Source organism: Pleurodeles waltl, chromosome 4_2 (assembly GCF_031143425.1).
Source record: "Pleurodeles waltl isolate 20211129_DDA chromosome 4_2, aPleWal1.hap1.20221129, whole genome shotgun sequence".
In the NCBI taxonomy this organism is placed as follows: domain Eukaryota; kingdom Metazoa; phylum Chordata; class Amphibia; order Caudata; family Salamandridae; genus Pleurodeles; species Pleurodeles waltl.
Genome location: NC_090443.1, coordinates 823,053,735 through 823,072,725, shown reverse-complemented (window position 1 = coordinate 823,072,725; position 18,991 = coordinate 823,053,735).

The window sequence follows — 18,991 nt, the reverse complement described above, 5'->3', positions numbered from 1 at the left end:
ACCACAGCCTGCCAGAAGGCCTAAATCTGCACAAGGTTGGACAGTGGAGTTGGGAACTTCATCTTTTTTAACATTAGGACGAGGAAGAAGATTTGTCCTTCCTATGCCGCTTTTTGTGTTTTTGTGAGAAGATCTTTTTGGAGTTTGTTCTCGTCAGGAAACTTGCCTGGAAAACAGGGCGGGCCTTGATCAAAAATAGGTTGGCCTATCACTCTCTAATGGTCTTTGGATGTATCAATGAACAGGAGTCACTGGCCCCAGAGTCATAGTTGGAGCCCAGACACCACCTACAGATGTCATCAGGGTGAGACAAGGACATTTCCTTGTGGACCTACAACCACCTTTAAACACTGAAATTTTCGGAGGAGACATTTAACTTAGCCTATGTCATAACGTTCTGGAATTTCGACAATGAGGCACTGACAAGCTCCCGACCTATATTGATAAGGTGTGTGAAAGAAGAAACTAACGCCACTATGCCAGTTGGTGGCTTATGCAGATGTCATCACATCCTTTGCGAACAAAATTGCAGCTGATCCTTGCATTGTGCCACACTTGCCTGTTAATCTTAATCTGGTTCCCGAATATCTGTGATCTAGAAAGTTTGTGAGACGCCTTGTTTGCTTTGAATTTGTTTTAGGCTGATATTTTTATGTTTTGTTTTTAAATTATATGTTCGGGTTTCATGGTTTCTCTAAATCTTTAGAAAAAAAGTATCTAAGGCCAGGGCCTAGTTTGCACTAAACACATATGCAAATTAAAACAAAAAAACAAAGTGCACTTCAGGCGCAGGGTGACCTTTCCCTTCTATACCTTGTGCTCTTTGCGAGTAGAGGATGAAAACATCGAAGGCATTTGGCCAGTGGCGAATGAACTGTATAAATTATTTCCACTGAGCAGCAATTTGCACCGCTACTGATGCACTGTGCCTGGGACTACAAAGTTTCCCATTTGCTCATGCTGAAGTAGAGGTTTCAATGAAGGTCATTTACTAGGATTCTTTCACATTTTAGAAGGGGTTTTGTTGAGGCCTGATCATTTGAAGGTAATCGTTCATAGTAACTAGTTTCCCTTCTCGGTTTTGGAGACCACAGAACATAGTTTGGACTATTGCTTGGAGTAAAGAGGCGATATGGCAAGTGACCTGAGTGCTTTGACCTCACACGAACTGTTGCAATTGTATGAGTCATGGAGTCACATTAGGAGGCTCATTTAATGTGCTTATTTTATGACCCAGGATGAAGAATGTGTTCCACCTACTAATGGGTACATGACTACATTTGTTACCGATCCCATCCTAATCAACAGTAGGGAATGAAGTCCATTATCTGCTCTCGACTGGACATGCCATGCGTGTCTTCACTGTGGGAGGTCAGCTATTCTCGAGCAGAGTGTGCAAGAAGCTGGTGGGTGCAACTTGCCCAGACAGCACCAGTCCTATGGAGGTGCCACAAGCAAACTTTGAATCTGTTGATGCTAGTCAGGCAAAGTTGAAAAAGGAATAAAACTTAAATGGGGAAAGGCGCTAAGAAAGACACAAGTACAACTGAAATAATGGCTGTAGTTTCGGTTTCAGTCACTGAAAATAATAGACATGGAGGTGCAACACACAGATGTGGTGCATGGCCTGTAAAGGAGAAGCTTTTATATACATTTCTTGACATCATTTGAAGACTGGTTTGTAGTGCTCACTCTTCCCACAAGATAGGAACATGAATTAGCCAAATATTAAAGAACCTGGTGCCTGGCTGTTTCGTTTCTGAGGTTTCCTGGCATTTGAGGCTGGTGCACTCATACCCATTAAAACATGCCATCTAGAAGCACTTCCAGCAGATCTAAGCAGAATGGGAGTGCAATATTATATCAGATTGTTAATGAGCAATGGAAATAACCTTTTTGCCATGCTGGGCAACTCCTGCCCTTAATCCCTCAAAAAAGAAGCCACAGAGATTCAAAGGCCTGTATTTATACTTTTTTTGTGCCGCATTTGCGTCATTTTTTTACTCAAACGCGGCGCAAACCTACAAAATGCAATTATATTTTGTACGTTTGTGCCGCTTTTGCATCAAGAAATGATGCAAATGCAGCGCAAAAAAAGTATAAATACGGGCCAAAGTGTTTTTGTGAGCTGTACAATGTCACAACTCCATCTTGTGCCCTAGGTGCAGCGGGTATTACTCACCAGCCTCATATCATTCCTCCTCCTGTGGCGCCTTTCCGTCTTGAGTTCTCCATGGCTACCCCCCTCCCAGGGAGCCTGCACCATTGACTCTCCTGTTCTGTTGATATGCAGGTTTCGTCTAGTTTGCATTTGCAGATATCAGGCGTGTATTTAGGTTAGTCATGTTTCCAATGTGCACCATTTAATTTTGTTATCATTCACTTGAAGTTCTGTTGTACTTATTATTGTTGTCAATTACTGTTTGGACATGCTAGGCCTCATATCAGTTGTATGTAACACGTGATTTCCCCTAGGTTATTTGGAAGATTCCACGCTTCCACATGGGACACATGCACTTCTGGAATGCTCTTTGCTTTCTGTATAAATAACCCTTCTGAACCTGCATTGGTGCTTGGCCTCGTACCTGTCCTGAGTAAGGAATGTCCCTGCACTCACCTCCCAAGTTGCCCGGATCCTTCATTGCTCCAGTCCTGCACAAGCTTCGTCCCTGCACTCATCTCCTGATCCGCCCAGAACTACCAGCGCTCTAGACTTCCAAGCCTTCCTGATTATTTTAGTGTGTCAATGGCATCATTTGACCAAAATCATTGGCTGGCCCCTGGTGGCATCATAAGTGACATTAGACGAACTTTGACTCTAACAGCAGACACTGGAATGTTTTTAAAAAATCATTCCTCAGAATTGTGGACATTATTGTTATAATAGTTAGTTGAGGTGAGTTGTGGGGCATTTGTACCTTGCACTTTTCACTAAAGCACATGTAGCCAAAGATTGATAGCCTGCATAAAGAACCAGCTCTGAATAAAAATAAAGAGAGCTAAACTCAAACTTAAGTTCGCTATTCAATTTGGTTAAATTTCAGGGGTTCCACGCCCACAGAAGCAATGGCCTTGGTAGTCTTAAGTGACTCTCCCACTACGCACCCCCAACAGAAGAAAAAAATAGAAAGTTCAAACAGACAGGTTTTTTATCCGGAGCCCTTTGTACTAAAGAGTAATTCCTACAGGAAGGAAACTTGCAAATAGGGAGAGTTTGAGCAGCAGGGCAGGTTGTCGGGAGCTTGGGAACTTGCGTGAGAAGCCTCCACCCCCCATGGTAAAAAGAAAATCATTCTGAGAAGCAAATATCCCCTGCCACGAGAGATACATTTTCAAAGAACAACTCAACAGTTAGCTACTGGATAACTTTACCAATTTGACCTTGGCAGTGTACGTAGCTCAGTGAAAACTGAGTTGAGAATGCTGCTTCACTAGGAAAGCATGTGAAAACTGACCCCCTCAACTATGTACCCAGGCATGCATTGCGGCAGTATGCATCTTACGGTGTAATTCAATGCTGCCTGCTGGCCTGAAGTTTCAGGGGAAGCATGCAAACATTTGCTTACACATTTTTTTAAACTGGTGTGCTCGAAAAGGGGTCGAACTGAGGGGAAAGCGGACATGAGCAAATTAAAGGGAACGTGCGAAGAGCGCAGCAGCGCTGCTTTTTCACGTTTGTGCCTTTACTTGAATGACAAAGGACGAGTCTTAAAGATCTTTGAGAATGAAAAGGTCAGCCGCTTTGACCTTTACAGCACCCTGGCTTTAAAGCTCTACTCTTGAGATTTAGCCCGTTCAAGTAGATATGTTGTGGCAGACGAACTACAGCTTTCCGTCCCACAATGCCTCATCTAAACCATGGCACGGAAGGAGGGCCGATCTGGCAAGAGCATGAATGGATGTTTGCAGTGATGCAAAGCCAACATGTCTGACGGGTGAAAATGACAAAAATACTTAGGGATAATTTATTAAGGCGTTTTGCTCGCGGGGCACGAAGCATTGCAAAGGTGCGCCGCGCCATCCTCAGTAAATCTTGGATTTAAAAATGGTTTCGCCAAGTGACCTTGAGAGCGTATACGTACGTACACCCTCACACTTAACTCACCCTGTAATGTGTTGTTATCACTATATGGTTGTAGATCACTGCAACAAAGTAGAAATGTGTTTATGAGTAATTTTTACTCACTGAAAAAGGCACAGTACACATCATTACAGAATTCGTTTTTATTATATGTGATGAGAGCATATGTCATGCGGATAGAAAATCAGGAAATACGCCAATTCTGTTAGTCTTTAATTGTAAAAAAAAAAATACTATTTAAATTGAACTATTACACCCATCCTTAACATAAGATCAACATCCAGAAAGTGGCAGAGAAGAAGTGAGGATGCAAACAGGATATTTATGGTGAGCCTATACTGCGAAGTGCATTGTAAAGTTTAAATTAGATGCAGGAAATTGTATCTAGAACTGCACCTGCCTGGTGCTGGGAGCCATCCTAAACTGGCATCTGCTGGGCAGATTGATTTACAAGCATTTCTGCTCTCTTTTTAAAGATGAGTAGGAAGATATATCATTTTATGTCTGAGCTGAAAGCACGTTTTATTTAATGGGCCTGTTATATAGAAGATAATTATTGGAAACAAACAGCAATTAAATACTGCATTACCATATGCACTTTGAATGTGTTTTCGAGCACCAGGCTCTCCGAAAGGAAAGCATAATTCTTGAACTGCTAGATGGAAATGTTTTTATTTGGTACAATGGCTCAGTGAGTTAACCCCTCTCTGCTGACAACTCGTTGTGAGTGACCTGCAAAGTTGTAATCCGAATCCTGGCAAGACGACCTCAGCCCTCCATTCTTCCTGTGTCACCAATTTAGGAACCATTATAGTTCTGCAAAATATGTAATCTACAACACTTAAAAACTACAGGAATTTGGCAGGAAGCGCCATAATTAAAAAGTGCTCATACAAAATCTCACTACAGGAGTTTCTAAAGTGGCCCCAGAATACGTTAATTTTTAAACACCGACAGGTAATTTGGCATGGATATTTGCACCACTGACTGAATGTCGTCCGTAATTTTTGTCACAGACAGGAGCAACTCTGAATAAACGAACTTAAAAAAACGTAAAAAATCAATAATACTTTAAAGGTATAAAAATATTTACTTTTTTTTCTAGGAACATTCTCAGTATAGAATTGCCAATGCCACACTTGAACTGTCGGAATCCGGTGACTGATTCGTTATTGCTTACATTCACTCCTGTACACAAAGGATACAGGCACCTCACTGAATAAGATTGCATTTGACACAAAGGACCCATTAGGAGGGCCATTTTAGGTAAGGAAAATGCCCATAGGTGACCAGGCCTGAATTCCCATCTCATGATTCTCCAGGGGGCGGAGGAAGGGCTGGCTTCCACTTGTGAGCGAATGCACTGTTGTGGTGCTGTATTCACATCCCGTGTTCAGACCCTCTCCCCATCACTTGGGAGTGCAAGATGGCCGCAGATGCTCCCTTCCTGCACTTGACAAACACGTTATCTGATGTCAGTGGGGTGCCCGGGAGGGGTGGCAACACCCCTCGTGGAAACCCGCTTTCAGAGGGTGTGTGACGCATTTGAAATTCTGTAGGCTGCTAGTAGCGAGTAATGTCCTTCACTGAGCTTCCTTGTAATTCCTATCAGGCGCCCTATTGCTTTGGAAAAAGGCGACTGGATTAGTACAAATGTACTTCCTGCCCATTTAATGTGACCGTGGCTGCGGTTATCTTGTCTGTACTAAGAGAATCAATAGTTAAAAATAAAACGAAAACATTAAAGAACGAAGACACGTGGGTGACGTATACAAAATACCAAGGTGGGCAGAATGTTAGTATCCACCCTGGTTTATATGGTAGGCTCGCAATGTATTTAACATTTATACTGAATAAATTGTGTTATAAAACATGTTTACCACTTCATAACGTTTTATACAATCCACGTTCGCATTAACTTACTAAATGGTACTCGGTTACCATCCTAACAAAGTCAAGGGGTTGACCGTGCCCTGTCAGCTTTCAAACTTGACGCCTTCAGGGGACACCACAGATATTTTCAGTGCGCCATTGTTACGACCGGTCTTACCAGCCTAAAGGAGTTATTGTGGGCCACTTTTATTTATGTTCTTTTATTACGCTACACAAAGAAAATGCGGTGATAGACGTTTTGGCTACACTTGAACTAAGATCTTTTGTCATTTCAAGAAATTAATCGGTGAATCATATAATTACAAAAAAGTATAATGGTTTATGAATGTAGGTGGGGTTTACGATTTGCGTAATTTATCGCTACGCATGACCTTAAATTACATCTAATTGGACATTAACAAACCTTTCATGTTCAAAAAGGTGTAACTTGCAGCTGCTGGAAAGAAGAGACACAAGTGTATGGTATTTAGAACGAAAATAAATACACCTTACTTTCTAGACTTATCCATGCATAATTTATAGAATTTGTACAATAACACGTTTACGACGAAAAAAGAAGACAAATGTAAAATTTTAATCTACAAATTATTTTTTTCTACACCTTAAAACTATTTGCCATTGCATTTTATTTCGTTCTACATTCCAAGCCCCATCTAACAATGGTGCCCTTTCACACTCTTACAGAAATACTAACGCCTGAACCTTTTACTCAGTTTTCTTGGCTTTGGTTAAAAGCCTCTTCTCAAGCTTAAACACCTTTGGTTATACACTAAGGGACAGATTTATCATTCTTTCACGCAGCGCAGCAAGCCACCTTGAAAGGACAGAAATGTTCCATCTTTGCCATTGTTGGGAATGTCCTTTCCTAGCGCTGGTGCACTTTTGGCTGCCTAAAGCTAACATTGCACTTTTCCACCACGGCGCAAGGGTTCCTGCATTTTAGTCAGGATTGTATTTGTGCAGGAAGGGACACCTTCCCACACCAAAACAATCTTGAGAAGCATTTTCCTCTTTCTACATATGGTGTAGAATACAACACACATAGACAGAGGAAAAAACAAGGAGAAATAAAGACATTTCTCCTTGTTATGCCTCATCTAGGGAGGTTTAGCATTTTGAAACATTCCTAGGTCTACCTCTAATGGAAATCTGGGAGCGTGCCAAAATCCGTGGGTGGATGCATGGGAATAGCCACGCTGCACTCATGGAACGATTCACTGGGGCAGAGTAACGCAAGGCAGCGGCTTGTCCTATCTTGAGTTCTCTAGATTTATCAAGCCATGCATGGCCTTTCACGGTGGCCTTGCTTTGCTTAATAAACCTAACATAGGTTTTGTGTCACCCTTGTGTAGCACACAGGCGACGTAAAACTTTGATAAATCTGGCCCTAAGTCACTTAAAATAACGCACTATCAGCCTTGTTTAAGTAATTATCCTATTTGTAAGTGTAAAACTGGGATCACCACCCTACTATTAATGTCAGTTTGATTAGTCCTGGTTCTCTGTGCTATGTTTCAGGCCTCTAGAATATGCCTTCCAAATTATTGTATCAAATTTAGAAACTGGGCAATTAAACCTTGGCCTTTACAGTTCGTGCTTCTTTGATTGTGTGGCTTGATTACGCATTATGTGCTCGCTGTAAACTCACCTGTTCTTTGTCTTTTTTTTTTAGATGGGGCAAGGTCCACTGGATCCAGAGAGGTAAATCCAACAATTGGGCTCAGTCTCCTGGAAGTCACTATTAAGTTGCTGTCTCTCAAGTCTTTTTCCGTCCAGGTTACTTCATTGCCTAGCAAGACATGGCAGGTAAGGGTGGGGTATTTATATCCTCTGGATCCAAGAGGGCCATCAAGATCTTTTTTCTTGAAGTCTAGAAGCCAATAGAAGCTTTTTTCCCATACACCACAGTGATGACAATCCGAATCCATGATGGTCTTGGAGATCTTTCTCCTGGATTCTGGAAAATTCTAGAAATTTTCCATCATAGACCACAATGATGCCCATTTTGTCTTATAAGGATTTTATTGATATACATAATATTTATTTTTCTTGCCGAATGTCCATTACAGTTGAGAGCCTAGTTGCTTAATGATCATTAAGATACAACATTACTACAAGGTTATGTTGGCAAAAAATATCCTGTGAGCCTTCAAATTCCACCTCTATATTGGCACACAGTTCACCCAGGACGTGTTCTGAGTTGGTTTATACTGTTCACGATAGCGAAGTAAAGCTACATGATTGGTATGAATGTGTTTGTGCTTAGTGTTGTGACACCAGCAATACAAAAGGATGATAGACGGAGTGCTGAAACGTTTCGAACACTTACCCCCAATCACAGATCTGGGTTAAATCCATCATTCTTTTGCTCACCATGACACCCCAGCTTAGACCCAGCCATATGCAAATCAATCTTGACCCTGCTCCCATGGAAACAGTCCAGCCCGAACTGCCAGGCAAGGTCCTCCCTGACTGGAAACAAGCATCCTGGGGCCATTTTTGGGGTATCACCACTCATCAGTCAGGCTAGCTTGAAACCAGTGGCCCAGTGAGCAAGGGACCAACACCTGGGCATACCCTGGCCACTTAGGGCGACTTTGGCAACACAAAAGGATGATGAATGGAGTGCTGAAACTTTTCAAATATCACCCCAAGTCCAGATCTGGATTAAATCCATCATTCTTTTGCTCACCATACCACCCGGGTTTAGGCCCAGCCATATGTAAATCAGTCTTGATCCTGCTCCCCATAGAAACAGCCCAGCCCGAACTTCCAGGGAGGTCCTCCCTGGACCAGAAGCAAGCATCCTGGGACTGGTTTCTGTGTATCACCCCTCATCAGCCAGGATAGCTTGAATCCAGTGCCACATTGAGCAAGGGACCAACGTCTGGGTATACCCTGGGCACTTAGGGAGACTTTGGCAACACAAAAGAAAGATGAAAGATGGACAGAGTGCTTAAACCTTGATGATTTTCTGATTCTTGACCCCCTGGCTCTGAGTGGTGCGCTAAAGCTTTGGGGGTCTTAAAAAAAATTATAGGGCGGTCCCACTAGCATAGGGCAAGAAAGTAGGTCCAACCATCATAATTGAGTTCCTGGGTACTGAATTAGATCTTGTTGCAGGGGTGCCCAGGCTTCCGTTGGGGAAGGCTGATGCTTTCTCCCAAACCTTGCATGCATCTCTGAGGACTAAGAAGTTCACGCTCCATCAGCTGGAAGAATTAGGGGAGCAACTTAATTTCGCTCTGTGGATCATCCCCATGGGGCGCACCTTCTACCATTCCATTGATCAGGCCATATCTGGCTTGAAGGTAAAATATCACCACACCAGACTCTTTGGCAAGGGCAAGCAAGATATGAGGATTTGGGAGTCATTCCTGCGCGACATAAATGGAACAGTCATATGGCTGAGTCAAAATCGGCCCATTGAGCAGCTGGTCTCTTAACAGAAGCAGTGGGCAGTGAGAGGTTCAGAGCCATACATGGGCTGCATGATGTCGGCAGTGCTGGCCCGAGGATTGGGTACAGTCCAGGCTGGTGGCTAATATTGGCTTTCTTGAGCTGTTCCCGATCCTTGTGGCCTTGACGGTGTGGCCTGAGCATTTTCGTATTCAGTCAGTGGTTTTCTGGTCAGATAACATGGCGGGTGTAGAGTATATCAACCAGCAAGCTAAAAAATGCAGAATGATTGTGAGGCTTCTGAAAGAAATTGTGCTGTTGTGTCTGTGGTTGAATAGCCTGTTTAGAGCAAAGCATGTGTCTGGTGTTCTGAATAATGCGCTGACACCCTGTCCCATTTTAAGATGCAGGTTTTCAGGTTCAACCATCCAGGAGGAGAGGAATTCCCCACGCCTTTCCCAGAGCATCTGTGGAGAATTAGTGCCCACGATTACCAGACCTCGTGCAGCCAGTTTAGCTCCCAGGACCAGGAAGGCCTATGAGGGGACTTTTAATGTTTCTTCAGAATTCCTTGGGCGTTTGAAGTTATCTGATTGGTCTGATCTATCCTCAGACATTGCATTCTTGGGGGCACTTAGGGATGAGGAAAGTTCAGTTGCATGTGCTAGGCATCACACAGCCACAATGTATTTCTTTGCTCAACTGCTCGGGTACCCTGATGGGACAAAATCTTACTTGGTGAGGAGGGCTTTGAAGTGTTGGTGGCGGCTCTAGGGGGCCAGACCTGTTTGGATGGGATGCGGGCCATGGCGATTAACATTCCTTGTACAAGGTGGATCAAGAAGGGAGGGGGTAAACACATATTGTTGTATAGGGCTACTGGCAATGAGTGCTGTTCGGTTTATAACTTGGAGGGCTTCATGACTCTGCGGCCCCACAGGGTATGCAGGCCTGTATTGGTACACACAGATGGCACCCTGCTGACCAGGTTCCAGTTCTCAAAAATACTGAAGCATGCTTTGTCTGCGGCAGGGTTTGACTCATCTGAGTTCGGAACTCATTCCTTTAAGATAGGGGTGCAGCCATACGGAGAATTGCCAGGTGGTCCTCGGATTGTTATAAACTTATGTGAGACTGCATATGCTTTAAGTGCTCTGCCGCATACGGTTTTGTCCTTTCCGGCTCTCTCTGTTAGGTTGCGGGTGCAATCAGTCAGAGGTCCAGAGGGTTCCAGTGTATGCAGAAGCTGAGGGGATCACAGATGTTTGGGTCATCAGCCACTCTTATGTGCGTCGACGTAGTGAAATGTATTCTAGGAGTCTCTTTGCAGCACGTGCCTTTTATGGTCGTGAGAGCTTCGCCTCGGTCAGTTGAGGCAGGCACTGGACTCAATGCTGCCACAGGTGTGCACATCCCTGGGCATCATCATCTTGCATGTAGGCGGTAATGATTTGGTTTCCCTTGGATGGTGGCAGCTTTTTGAGCTGATGGTCTCGGAAGTCGGTTGGTTGCAAAGAGATTTCTGCATACGGTTCTCACCTGGTTAAGTATCATCCCCCGGCTGCGGTGAAGGGGTGGCATTTCAGTCAGAGCTCTTAATGACTCGGTGAGAAGGATAAATAACAAGATTGCCAAGCTATTCAGGCCACCCAGATTGGCCATCATTCCACACGATTACATAAAGGGGGAGCGTTTCTTTTTACTGGACAGGGTGCACCTATCGTGGGCTAGTAATTACATGTTTTTGAAAAACGTCTTGGGCTGATTGGTACACAGCGCCCACAGTAGGGGAGCAGATGTGGGTAGTACAGACAGTAGGTCTATAATGCTGACCTGTGACAGAGTGAGATCATGATTGGTGGGGCAGTTCAGCTTACCTCCCATACTTGAGCAGGACACCAAGGTTATGGGACACTCCAAGGGGTGCTGGCTGGGATTCAAAGGTGACATCCACGGGCACGGGGGTTGTGAGCGATAGCAGGCATCTAGTCTCTGGGGTCAACCACCACCTCATGCGCAGTGGGCACAGAGCTAGCACTGGCCCTTGGGGGGTGCCTGAGGGGTTGGGTGGGCACCTGTGGCAAGTATCTTGGCAGGCAGGCCCCATGCACAAAGATTGCACCCTGAAGGGTTGCGAAGGGGGGGGGTGGGGCTGGCCCATATGGGGGGTCCAACAACTGAGCCACTTAGCCGGGGGCTAGAACTGGGACTGGGAGTCACCATGAGAGCCAGTCACTAAAGTGGATAAGCAGCAACTGAATCTAGATAGTGCTAGGAAAATGGATGTATTAGCATACCATGTCAAGGCTAGTCATCTACGAATGTAAATTAAGCTGTAAATATGATGGGGTTACTGCGTACACATGTGTTGAGAGATGATTCCAAATTGATTCATTTTTTGTTTTCAAAATAAAATACAGCCAGGGGTTTTCGACCCCTAACCCAAAAGAATCAAAGGAATGTGATTTATTGATTAAAGGTTGTTTCCGGGCCATGGGAGGAAAGACCCCTGGGTGGTCAGGAGACTTCTGCGGTACCTGGCCTTATGCACAGGGCCCCTTCATTTCAGGAAGGGGGGGACCCACATATGGCGGCCAGAGGTGGGGCGGGAGACCTTGGTGGGGGATGTGGGGAGTTGTTGCGCCTCTGACCCCCTTACAAGGGACGCAAGCATTGGCTGATGCGTCAGCCTGGCCCCAGAAGCACTTCTTGTGCTTCTGGGCAACACAAACGCAATGCATGCATTGACCCTACTCATAAATGGGTCGCAGTCCATGAGTGGGTCTTTCCTTTCCACTCACCTACTGCAAGGAGACCTGCACTGTCGCTCTGCAAGGAGCTTCTGAAATACCCACCCACTTCCCCTATGGCATTTGGTCATATTCTGTCTGCATGCTAGTTATGCTTAATTTCTGTTTTTGTCTAGAGCTGGTAATTGCATGCTACTTCCCAATTTTATTTCCCTTACAGGGCGGATGGCTACGTTGTGGAAGTATGTTTTGTCGTATTTTATGTAGTTTGGCGGGATGACATCATTATTTGTGGGCCAAGTCGGCTTACCTTCCTTACTTGAGCAGGACACCAAGGTCATGGCCCTCTAAGGGGTGCTGGGTGGGAATCCAAGGCAATATCCAGAGGCATGGGGTTGCGAGTGATCACTGGCATCTGGTCTCTAGGATTAACCACCCACACATGTACAGTGGGCACAAAGCTAGCACTGGCCCTTGGGGAGGGAGGCTGAGGGATGAAGGGGGTGCCCATGGTAAGTATTGAGGCGGGCAGGTGGGCCCCTTGCACAAATATTGCATCCTGAAGGGTTGTGGAGGGGAGGGTGCTCTTCCATTTGGTGGGACCTACCCCTGACAAAAAGAACCTGTGAGAGGGAGGGTCAAGACTGATTTGCATATGGCTGGGTCCAAAATGGGATGACGTGGCGAGCAAAATAACGAAAGATTAAACCCAGATCTGTAACTGGGGGTGAGTGTTTGAAAAGGTTCAACACCCCGTCCATCATTTTATTGTGTAGTGTTGCTATGCTCGCCCTAAGTGGTTAAGGTATTGCCAGACGTGGGTGCCTTGCACGCTGCACCATTTGGATTCAAGCTAACCTGGCTGACGAGGGGTGATATTCTGGAAATTGGTCTCAGGATGCTTGTTTCCCGGCCAACGAGTATCTGGCTTGGCAGTTCGGGCTGGACTGTTCCAGTGGGGAGCAGGGTAAAGAATAATTTGCATATGGCTGGGTCCAAACTGGGGTGACATGGCAAGCAAAATAACAGTGGATGAAACCCAGATCTGTGACTGGGAGTGAGTGTTTGAAAGGTTTCAACACTCCGTCCATCATTTTATTTTGTAGGGTCCTAACCCAGGGCCACTTAGCCGGGAGGTAGAACTGGGTGTGAGAGTCACCATGGGAGCAAGTCATGATCTCATCCGCAGTCACTGAAGTGGATACGCAGCAACTGAATTTAGATGGTGCTAGGAGAATTAATGTATTAGCGTACTGTGTTAAGGCTAGACATCTACAAATGTAAATTAAGCTGTAGACATGATGGGGTTACTGTGCACACATGTGTTGAGAGATGATTTGAAATGTATTAATTTTTGTTTTAAAATAAAATACGGATGGGGGTTTACAACCCCTACCACATAGGAATCAAAGTAATGTGATTTATTGATTAAAGGTTATTTCTGGGCCACGGAAGGGAAGACCCATAGGTTGTCTGGAGGCCTCGGCGGCACCTGGCCATATGTCTTCACTTTCTCATTTTCTAGGGTGGGATCGACTTCCACAGTATTTTACTGAGTCACTATCCACCTTTTCTCTTGCTCTGAAGTGTGACCTAGATACTTTGGTGTTCCCAGTAGGTTCAATATGTAGGTGATTTGTTTCTTTCATCAGCTTTCTTGACTATGGTTGATTTACTGTATGTTCTCAGTGACATGGGTAAGCAAGGACAAGGCTTTCTGGGAGAAATGTTTGTCTTCCCAGTGTTCGATATGTAGGTTATAGCTTCTCAGCAGGAGAGTATCATCGATGCACAGACCTGATCAAAGCTATCTGTAAGATACCTCACCCAGTCACAGTTTCCTAGGTATGTTCTTTCTTGTGAATGCTTAGGTAATATAGACAATTGATACTGGAATTTGTTTCAATAGTAAAACCCTTCCAGGTTAATGCCAAAAAGAATACCCCCAAGCCCCTTGCATTAGGACCAGAAAAGAAAGCAGAGCAAGCGTCCACAGGGTTGAAATAAGGTCTCTCTTCAGCCCCTGCATTGGGTCTGCTGGATTATTAAAACCCTTTACTTTGTATTGAGATGAAAGAGATGGATATGCGCTTGAGGGTCAGAAGAAACTTGTGGCTTATTCTTCACCCAGCCTTTGATCCCATATCTGCAAGGCTATTTGCCTTGTTTTCAGTTCGACCTGTTAGAAGCCTCTGAAAACATGGTCCTCATTTCCACCCTTATGGTAGCCATTCTCCATTCCATAGCCACCCATCTGCTCACCACCAAAACCAAACATCAGTTCACAACTAGGCTGTCCTATAATGAAATCTTCTTGCTTTCTGCTTCTCACTTCACTGTGTCCTTCTGTTAACCTGGCCTGGTTATTGCCTACAGCACAAGGCAATGGAGCCCCATTATTGCTTAATAGTCAGTGTGCCATATTTATGATGTAAGTGAAACCTGTGTGATAAGGTTCCTTTAGAATGCTGTATTTTGAATGTCTTGAGAGTCAGTTACAGTGGAGGCTGGCAGGATAAAGTCACGCTGTGGCGGCTGATTAAAACTTCAGTGAAGATTTGTTCTTACCCATCTGGTGCTTCATTTACAACAGTTTTTGGTGATGCATCGCCAGCCTACTATTTTTCAGTGTGCCATTGAGCTTGAGGGTGGTCAGACCTCAAGTTACCCAGCTGTCTACATAGTATCCGAGTTTTCTTTTGGGTGAAGGAGAAATGGATATCCCAATCTAGAGTTTAGTCAGATGGACACTGTGTTCCAAATGAAGCACCAGGGTAAAGTCATGCACTGGCAGGCTTAATAAAACTTCAGTTAAGATTTATTCTTACCCATGTGGCGCTTCATTTACAACAGAGTGCTTATGTGACTGTCCCCTATATTGAGTTATCCAATTCTCCCATACTCAAAAGAAAACTCTGATACTATGTAGACAGCTGGGTAACTTGAGGTCTGACCACCCATTTCAATTCTCCTATACCCAAAAGAAAACTTATATACTATTTACACAGCTTTTCTCTCAGAAACTGCTTGGGGTCCTTATTAGCTGGTTATGCTATGCACAAATTGTACAAAGTTCTTTAAAGTTGCCGTTCACCTCATGTCTGCTCTGCCCAGGTAGGAGAACTGACTGCACTTAGCCAATCACGTACACTCTGGACACAAAAAATTGTTACTATATTCACAGATTCTAAATAGGCCTTTTGTGTCGCCCACAATTTTGGCCTCTTATGGATGCAACCAGTCTGTCTCACAACAGTAGGGTCACCTATGGTAGAGCACCCTCCCTAATTGGTGGGGTGCAGCTCTTAGAGCACGGGGCCACCGTGGCCCGAGACCTGCACACTTGTCGTGCGTTGGCTGGCCATTGACACTTCCGCCCTCTCACCTCGCTAGGTGGGAGGGTGGAAGTGCATGATCCCGGAGTTGCGCGGGCCACGTCATTTTTGGGTCCGGCCGCTGTTGCCGCATCAGTTGGGTGGGTAGATAAGTGCCCCCCAGAGAAGGCCTCTGCCTTTTTCATGGATGCGGCAGCAGCGGCTGGGGCCTGCAGCGGCATAACCCACCCTCTCATCCCCTGGTTATAGGTTAGAGTTTGGAGGCAGAGGAGATACTAAAGTCACCCTAAGCAATAGAGGGGTCCCCAAGGCAGGGGCCCCAGGATAACACTGAAGGTAGGATCCTGCAGTCCTGAACCAACCAGCTGATGTACACACTAGCTTGGGGCTTAGGGAACCCAGAGCGCTGGGGTGGACATGGGCTCCCGCTCCTGCCCACCCCGTTATATCCCCATGGAAGATTGGTGTTCTTGGGGTGGGGGCGGAACCCTGAGCACGAGGACAAGGGACAGTGAAGGGTGGGGAGCCGCCTCTCCAGGGATACAGGTAAGGTACGGTTCACCTGTGTGGTCCAACAGAAGTTTGGGACGCAGTTGGATCCATTAGATGCCTGGGTGTTTGCAAGGTTTATGAGTTGATTGATTGAATTTTTGATTGACATGTTACAAAATTATTGATGTAATTTTAATTGAAATGAACTGCATGTTTTTAATCCCGACATTGTAAATACATTTCTTCCAATGCGAAACAGACAGTCGTTGTCGGTTGCTTGTGGCGGGTGTTGGGGCATCTGGGTTCTATTAAAACAGTGCTTATGTGCAACACTTTGTTGAATGCCCGTATGTTACATTGTAAAATTACTATTGTTAAATGTGTTACTCACCATTTTTCCCAAGACGATATAACAGCAGAGAAAGCTACGGTAGCCCCAAATACTGAAGGAAATGACAACATACATTGTTCAAGCTGATGACTGTCCAGTACCTAAACACAAAGGCTTGTCTATCTAGAAGGTGCATGCACCTGAGGCTGAGAATCAAGCGTCAATGAAACAGAATTATAAAAAGAATCCTGATAAAGTGGTAAGGTACAGCACCGAGAGATTAGTGGCCCAGAAATATCTCCTTTCCAAACTCGCATTGTTGTATCAAGGTGCCATCTCAGAAAGGATTGTATGATTTGTGCTGCAGTTGCGAACTGGTTTGCACCCTTCTTTCTGTTTGTTGCCATCAGTATTGTTATTCCTGTCTCAACACCACACTCACAATATTGGGAAAGGGAATATAACTAGCTCTGCTTCACGCTGACTTCCCCGGGGCTCTTTGTGCATCTACAGACTTTATTCAGATGCCTAAGTGCTGTTCATTCATATGTTCTGATAATTGTATGTATGTTCTCCGGTTGAACTGAAGCATATCCTTGTATGCATGCTAACAATATCAGGTGGTTAAAACATTTTTGTCTCTTTTGTGGTGCAGAAATTGTACAAGGCTTTATGGATCAAGCAGCATTTCCACTGTACCTATCACCAAGATCCATCAGCAAAGTGGATTTATATGTACGTAAAATTGTACCTTGAAAAGATAGCAAAGATTTGCTTTGAAACTGGCCTGAAGTGGCTGGATGCGCTGCCTTTCTGACACGGGTCAATTGGAGCAATTTCATCTCAGAAAATTAAACTCAGCCCTTATGAAATTGTCATGGGCTGTTCCATGTTATTCCCATCTAATCCTCCAGCATCTACAGCTTCACTAAACTTGCATTTAAATGATGATGTAGCTCTGCACTACTGCAGGGAATTTATTAACTGTTGCTGTAGTTTGCGTTCTCAAGTCCATGTCACCATTCCTTCTTGCCTAACCAACGCTTGCCACAGCCTGGGTCCACATATAAGTGCATCAGCAAAACCCTGCCCTAGAACCCATGTAGAGGGTTGCTCACCACGAACAACATGTGAAGTGCTAAGGAATCCCTAGCTGGATATACTCTGTCCATTGCAAGTGGACTGCAGAATCTCCAGATATCAGCACCTGTGCAGATGTTACATTTCAGCTGCCCTTCTCTAAACCGGCATGCTTCAAAGAGATCAGGAGGAATTCCCACTGCTGCACATCCATGGCATCACCTACTCCAGAATGCAGCCCCACTTTCTGCACCAGCTCCAACTGCGGTAGTTTGCTTACTTGGATTCTGTGGTGGGTCTGACGACTCTGTTTGTAGTAAGTTTTGTTGTTTGGACCACTGTGTGGTACTACCTCAAAATAATAGGTGAAGGGCAGATAAAAATAAATGGTGCAGTGTCTGTGGCCCATCCACAGAATGGATATTCGTTATACCATGAAAATACCTGCTTGCATCTTTGGAAAAATACAGACATAATCTTAACCTTTCATCCTGCTGAATTTACGCTCACCTGCCCACGGGTGCCCAAGGGGCTTCCTATAATCGTTAATCCCAGGATGAAGAATAAATCTGCCCCGATCTGTACTTCCATGGGCACCAGCCTGAGGGGTGAAAAAATATTATTACCTAGTATCCTTGACCCAAAGTAGCTTCAGTTTTCCCAATCAAAGCATTTTGCTTGTTGACATCCATCTAGCTAACTCTGCTTCAGGAATAAGTTCACTAAACACTAAATGGTAACATCTTTGTAGGACATTGTCAGTGATCACTCGCCTGAAATCCAAGGATTCTGCAATGACAATGCTGATCCACTCGCGCCCCCACGGAAGAAAGCATGACCAACCTGCAGTTTAGCAAGGGAATAGGGATTGGGGTGAGAGAGAAGAAAGATATATCTTCTGCCTCCCTATTTGTGTTAGACTACTAGCATTATCCCCAGCTGGTACTTGGTGAAGTTCTCTTCATCAATCCACTGCAGGGATTTCTACATGTACCTTGTAGGAAAGTGGCAGATTTTTTGCTCAAACACTTTGCATGTTTTCACCATTCAACTCAGTTGCCTCACCCATACTCAGGGCCACTGGAATAATGCAAGAATGGGAGTGCGACTTTTTTGCATAATTGTAAATTTGTCTCATTTGCCACAAAACCATCGTTTGCTACATAATCTGCAGAATTTAACAAAAGAATAATTTTGTTTCTAGTTCAAACGGTTCAGAAGTGACTAAAAATGCAGTGACGCGTGTTGCCATGCAGTGGTAGGCCCCTTGCAAAGGTTCACTAGTCACCTATCTGCTGATTATTTCTATAATTCTCAACCTCAAAATGTTTGCATTACACCAGAAGGCAAACAATTCTTCTTTCACACACAGATCGGAGTTAATTTGCAATCTATCATCGCTATTCAATGAACAGAGTTCTCAATCAGTGGTGAGCGTTCAACTAGTATTTGATTTTCTCAAGTTTCGTTAAATGTCTCAGTAAGGTTAATTGGCAAAGTCTAGAGTAAGATCTCAGTTATAGAGCCAAGAAAATCAAATTCTACACTTACAGAGTCAAAGCCCACACACGTTTCCTGGTCACCGGTGACTTTCACGGCACATGCAGTAACCTTTTATTTTCAGGCGGAC